This window comes from Mus pahari, chromosome 17 (genome assembly GCF_900095145.1).
Source record: "Mus pahari chromosome 17, PAHARI_EIJ_v1.1, whole genome shotgun sequence".
Classification (NCBI taxonomy): Eukaryota; Metazoa; Chordata; class Mammalia; order Rodentia; family Muridae; genus Mus; species Mus pahari.
In genome coordinates, this window is record NC_034606.1 from 53740432 (window position 1) to 53747271 (window position 6840).

The window sequence follows — 6840 nt, forward strand, 5'->3', positions numbered from 1 at the left end:
GCCTGCCTCTGCCTCCCAAGTGCTGGGATTAAAGGCGTGCTCCAACACGCCCGGCTGGGAATTTTTTTAATGTTTTATTTATTTTTAATGTTCATTGGTGTTTTGCCTACAAGTATGTCTCTGAGGGAATGTTGAATCCCCTATAACTGGAGTTACAGTTTGGGTTGTAAGCTGCCTGTGACTGAATGGAATTGAACCCAGGTCCTCTGGAAGTGTTCTTGATCACTGAACCATCTCTCTAGCCCCAGAATAGGGACTCCATTTTTCTTCTTCAAAATAATTTTAAAAAAATTATTTACTAATTGGATACGCATTGGTGTTCTGCTTGCATGTCTGTGTGAGGATGTCCGATCCTCCTGGAACTGGAATTATAGACAGCTGTGACCTGCTATGTAGGTGCTGGGAGTTGAACCCAGGTACTTTGAAAGAGCACCAGTGCTCTTAACTGGGGGACCATCTCTCCAGCCCCCAGAAGAGGGATTTTTTTTTTTTCTAAATAATGTATTTATTTTGTGTGTGTTGGTATTTTGCCAGCATGTGTGTCTGTGTGAGGATGTCAGAGATTGGAGTTACAGACAATCGTAAGCTCTCATGTGGGTGCTGGGATTGAACCCTGGTCTTCTGTAAAAGCAGTCAGTGCTCTGAACCTCCGAACCATCTCTAGCTCCTGTGAAGAGGAATTTTTTTTTTTTTTTTTCCGAGACAGGGTTTCTCTGTGTGAAGTCCTGTCTGTCCTGGAACTCACTCTGTAGACCAGGCTAGCCTTGAACTCAGAAGTCCGCCTGCCTCTGCCTCCCAAGTGCTGGGATTATAGGTGTGCGCCTGGCAAGGGATTCTTAATTGAGAAAAATGTCTCCATAAAATTGGCTTCTTAGGCCTTTTTATTTTTTATTTATTTATTTATTATTATTATATCTAAGTACACTGTAGCTGTCTTCAGACACACCAGAAGAGGGCGTCAGATCTTATTACAGATGGTTGTGAGCCACCATGTGGTTGCTAGGATTTGAACTCAGGACCTCTGGAAGAACAGTCAGTGCTCTTAACCGCTGAACCATCTTGCCAGCCCTTATTTATTTTTTATTAATGATCAATATAGGCAAGTCCAGCCAGGGGGTTGTTACGCCACCCCTAGGCAGGTGGTCCTTAATGGTATGAAAAAGCAAGCCAGTAAGCAGGGTTCCTCCATGACTCCTGCTTCAGTTCCTGCCTCTGAGTCCCTGCCCTGCCCTCTCTCCGTGGCAGACTCTTACCTGGAAGTGTTAAGATGAAATAAACCCTTTCTTCCCTAAGTTACTTTTGGTCATGGTGTTTGTCATAGAAACAGAAAACCTCATGTCTTTTAGGCAGGTATGCAGACTCTTATGTTGAAAGAAAGCACAGTGCTAGAGAGATGGCTTATTGGACAGCAGGGCCGTTCTTCCAGAGGACCTGGCTTTAATTCCCAGCAATCACAGGGCAAATCACACATGTTTGTAACTCCAGTTCCAGGGCTCCTGACATCTTTACACAGGCACACGGGCAAGCCAAATACCAATAAACATAAGTAAAAATAAGTTGAAAAAGCGCTTAGTTCATTTGACAGCGATTACTTGAGTGTGTCCCCAACCAGTTAATTCCTTATTTGCGTAATTGCTGTTTTTTATAAGTGAAAACTCTTTGACGTTGATACAACACATACACAGAAAGCCCCAAACACTTTTGAAAAGGTGTTTAGGGAATTAGGGGACTTGGTTGAATTTTACGTACGTGTACATGAGCTGATGTGTAGTATTTGTTCAGTGAAAGAAGTGCATATGTGTGTTCCAGGTCTCTGATGGGCCTAGAGTTTGGAGCGAGAACTGGGAAGCAGAGCTCTAGAAGCATGGAGACGATAAGTGGCCATGGTCATTGTCTCTTCACCCCATGTCTGCGCTTTTTATGTACCTGGCTTCAAATACTTTAGTTTCTACTTCTGGTTGACCTGCTGAGAGGAGGGCATAGGTAAGTGACTCTTTCCTTAGCCACAGACTTGGTTAGCCCTGTGGTAGAGCCATCTGGGGCGAGAGGCACAGTCACTAACCAGAGCCTCCTCCAACCAGCATCGTTTCCTTCTGAACAGACCAGTTCAGAATCAGCTCTGTCATTCTTCTCAGTACTCTTTGAAGATACCGTTGCAGGTGTTTGTCGTTCCTGCAGGTGTTTTGTATGTCACTGCGAGTCTAGCTGCAAGTCTCTCAGTTCTGGTCTTCACTTACATCTGGGAAGGGTAGCAGCTTGTCAGCTGTTGAACCCCATTTTCTTTTTTTTTTTCAGATACTCCTAGCCCCACTCTTTAATGTCTAGGCTTTTCTTTATCCTAGATATGATTGTAAGCAGAGCCCTCGCCCAGAGGCTCAACTCTAGGTTTCCAGCCACTTAGCCCATAAGAAAGCAAACAAGCCAGGCATGGTAGCATATGCCTTTGATCCTTTAATCCCAGCGCTCAGGAGGCAGAGACAAGCAGATGTCTAGTTTGAGGCCAGCTTGGTCTACAGAGCTAGTTGAGGACATCCAGGGCTATACAAAGCAACCCTGCCTGGCCTGGTCGGGGTTTAGACAGACGTAAGAGAGGGAGATGAATGGAGGCATTTAAGCCCAGGAGCACTGACATGAGCCTTACGTGTAAACCAAGTTAGGTAGGGGCAAGAGATATGCAGAGTTAAGTAGTCTTGGTCCCCTGTGGTCTGGCCTATCATTATCTTAGTTCTGGTTCTGCAAGGCGGTGTTGAAGATAGTCTCAGTTATCCTGAGATGAGTATTCCTGCTGGGGTGTGTGTGTGTGATCTGTCTGGGTTTAGGAGAACTGCAGACTCGGGATGCTTCTTTGGGTTTGGAGCAGCACATTGTCGAAGCTGACAGTAAGAAAGCTCAGTTACTCTCTGCCTTCAGCTTTGAAGGAACATGAAGTGGATTAGCCACTATCAGCTTGTAGACTGACTCCTTGAGGACCAGACATGTCTACACTCAGAATTAACCAGGTGAGGGACCCAGAACCTAAGACAAAGGAGCCATGCAGAGAGAGCAAGGAATTCCAGGCTTTTGTCTGCTTCTAGTTACTGTGTGGTCTCTGGTGAGAAATTGGTGCTTTTTAGTGAAAGTGGTTCTAAAGTACCTGTTAATAGCAAGGACTTTTTTTTTTTTCTAATCATATTTTAAATTTTATTTATTACTGTGTATGCCACACTTATCCAAAGATAGTTCTCTGTAGAATCAGTTTTCTTCTACTTTTATATTCATTCCAGGGATCAAACTTTGTTGTTAGGTTTCTGTGGCAAGTACCTTTACCTGCTAACATTCTATCTTGCTAGTTATTTCTAATTTTTTTTTTAATTTTATATATTATCTTGCAGTGCTGGGACTTGACCTCTGGGCCTTCGACATGCTAGGTAAATGCTCTAACACTAAGCTACACACATAACTCACAGCCTTCTTACTAATTATTTGATATGTGCTTTCAAGTAGTTCAGATTTTGAAAGATATTGTTAAGAACAGTGAAACCTTTCCTATTTCTAAGGAAGAGGACTCCTGGACTAGCAGAAGAACTCCGCTGCCTGGCGGGCCATTCTTGCCTCTACCCTGCACTTGGAACTGCACTAACTGCTCTCATAGTGGTGTCTTCATAATTTCCTGTCCTCAGAGAATTTTATAATGATGGTAGGGACCTAAATAACTAGAGAACAGGGCCCTTCCTGTACCTGTGTACATCTTTTGTTCCCATCTATAGACAGAGAAGGCTAAAGCAAGAGGATTATTTGAACACACAAGTTCCACTTAAAGAGATCCAATTCCCAAGTAGTATTCTGAGGGAAATTATAGACAGCTAAAGGCAGACTTGTTGCTTTGTGTTCTGTCTCAGTGTGTGCTCTGAAATGCCTCTGGCACAGTTAAAGGTTTCTCTGAGGGGCCTGGCGCCACAGAGTGTACGTGATGCACATAGGGTCTGGAGCCGGTCTGCTGCAGCTTCCCTGTCAGCTCTCCAGAGTTGTGTTTGGGGAAGTCAGTGGCTACACAGTTTAAATGCCTTGGTGTGAATGAATATGCTGGGACAGTATGTGTCCTGCAAGGTGTGAGTGAGTTCTGCTTCCAGGCGCCTCCATGTGAGGGCCTCCCAGCAGCTGTGGCCCAAGTTTCTCTTTCTCTTTTGTATAAAGTCACACTACCAGCATTAGTAAGACTATGGTAGGGCTATCCTGCTCTGCTGCCCTACAGGGGTGCTGTCATGTGACTGATGTAGCCACCTATTCCTTGATCTGGAATCCTTGGCCTGGTGAACCAGCAAACCCAGATTTGCCTTGTTCAACTAACTGCCTTACCTCTGCAGACAGATACTGTGAGCAGCTGAATTTCATCTAAAGCAGTCATCATGGCTGCTTACTGAAGCTCACCTTGTTTTGGTTTACTTGCCAGCTACAGGGATATAGCTCTGTTTGGCCACTGTATCATGAAAGCCACGTCTCACATCCTGTGAAGGACATTTAAAGACTTCCAGCAACTTTCAGCCGAAACTGTGGCTTAGGCCTGTCAGTGGTGACTCCTTATACCACAGAGGAAAGGGTAGTTGGTTACGATGCTAGTGTTAATTTCAGGGGAAACACAGAAAGAGCAACCAGAAAAATCCAGGCTTGTGGTATGTGACCCAGAACATTACAGGGACTGAACAGGGACCAAGTGACCTTAGTGTGGGCTGTTTGCTTACTGTGGAATGTGCTTTGTTTCCAAGGTAGCCTTATCAGGGTTTCTGACCATGGTGGAAATAACTCTGGTTCCAGATTTCTGAGGTTTAATTCTTTGCACTTTAATCTTTTTTTTTCCCCTCCCGCCCCTGCACTTTAATCTTTAGTGTTCAGTTTTGGACTTTCCATCTCGGGACAGGCAGCCTTGGTGGTTATAGTTGTCAGCTCTATAGGCTCAGTGACTCTGTGGCATTTATAGCATTAAGGCTCTTGATGGCGTTGCTTCCCTTAGAATGTTAGTTATACAGTATACCCAGTAGGTTAAAGTTGCCCTCAGGTGTAGGCCAGGTCTAAATTAAGGTCTTTGGAACAAAGACCCATCCCCCAAGGTGTCCCCGATAGCTCTGTGAGGGCTTGTCCCTGTTGAAGACAGAGGTTGGGTCTTTGTTTTTTCCATGCTGTGAAGTTTCTGAACTACAGAGTTGATGTTTCTTGATGTTCCTAGATGGGACCATTAAGGTTGCAGCTGTCTCTTGGTGGACTTACAAACTTTTTGGAGGAAATTGTGAGTGTTAGAACTCTTCACCTCAAAGATTACTTTTCTCTCTCCATTTCCAGCACTGATTATCTAAGAAATGAAATAAAAATCCCTGGCATCACCCAGTGAATAGTCTATACATTTCTCATTTGTCTCTAGTAGCTATTTCTTCCAAACCAGAATCTTTCCTCATGGTTAGTATTGTGTCCTGATTTCTGCCTCTGTATAGACCTTGTGACCTAGCATTTGGAGACTTGAGTCACTGTAGGTAGCACATGTAGGACACAGTTGCATGGGTGATGGGATATACTTTGGTAGCCAGCCCACAGGAGAGTCTCCAACCTTGATCACAGCCTGCCCCTCACAACTCCTAGTCAGTGCATCATATAGTCTGTGTGTAGTTTATCAACACATCCTTGAGGGTAGCAGGCCTTCCTTGTGGGGAAGTTCTTGTGGCTGAAGATTTTCTATGTGCTCTTTTTTTTTTTTTTTTTTTTTTTTTTTTTTTTTTTTTTTTTTTTTTTTTATTATTATTATTTTCTTTATTTACATTTCAAATGCTATCCCGAAAGATTCCCATACCCCTCCCCCCCTATGTGCTCTTTATTTGAGGAACATAGTCTAATTAATCCTAGTATGGGGTGACTAAATGGAAAGGCAAATGTCATTCTGTAAGAGCATCTGTGTTCCCTCCTGTAGGCTTGTTTGATCTATAGAAGAGCCTTACCCATAAAGGGCACTCCGGTTGCTACTGTTGAGAAGTGGTATTTTAAAATGGACTTCATTTAATGTGTTAACATTGAATGTGAAAAAGGAAAAGTTAATGCTTTCAATTCCCCATGTTGGATGTATGTCAGGTAGTCAAAGCATTTGAATTGACAGTGGGTGGTTGGGATGGGAAATCTCTGGGTGATCCCCACTGTAAGAGAGAGTATCATCCTCACTGGGTATTTGTGAATAGCAAAGCTTTAAATGGAAAGAAACATTTTTCTCCCAAATCAGAACATGTATCTTAAATTTAGACAGTTCCATACCATGCTGTCTAAATTATGGAAAAGATGACCTTTTTAAATTTTGGTGTTGGTGGTGTTTCTTGGGGCAGGGGGGTGAGATAGGGTTTCTCTGTGTATCCTTGACTGTCCTGGAACTTTCTTTGTAGATCAGCTGGTCTTGAACTTACAAGAAATCTGCCTACCTCTGCCTCCCAAGCACTGGCATTAAAGCTGTGAGCCACTGCCGCCCAGCTTCAGAGGTTTTGATTTTGTTTTCCTTAATTGTAATGTGGCCAGTTTTACAATAGATATTTTCTGTCTTGCTCTAACTTAAGTCCATAAGGACATTTCCTATACTACATCCTTTACTGTCTTGTTTTTGCCTCTACTGCTCACGTGGACTTAAGTTCTAGAGTGGTATGAGCCATAGGATAAAGGGTCATAGTTTCCAGGAAGATCTAATGGACTAATAACTTTGTCTTAGTCAGGGTTTCTATTCCTGCACAATATCATGACTAAGAAGCAAGTTGGGGAGGAAAGGGTTTATTCGGCTTACATTTCCATACTGCTGATCACCAAAGGATGCAGGACCGGAACTCAAGCAGGTCAGAAAGC

At 43.5% G+C, this 6840-nt stretch overlaps 1 protein-coding gene across 1 annotated transcript in view; it reads left to right on the forward strand.

Moving 5' to 3' along the window:
* Zbed4 (zinc finger BED-type containing 4) overlaps positions 1-6840 on the forward strand; it is a 35036-nt gene that overhangs the window by 1424 nt on the left and 26772 nt on the right. Inside the window, exon 2 of the mRNA XM_021216271.2 lies at positions 1810-1983. The gene's annotated coding sequence lies outside the window, so the exon portion shown is untranslated. The remainder of the gene's footprint in view (positions 1-1809; positions 1984-6840) is intronic.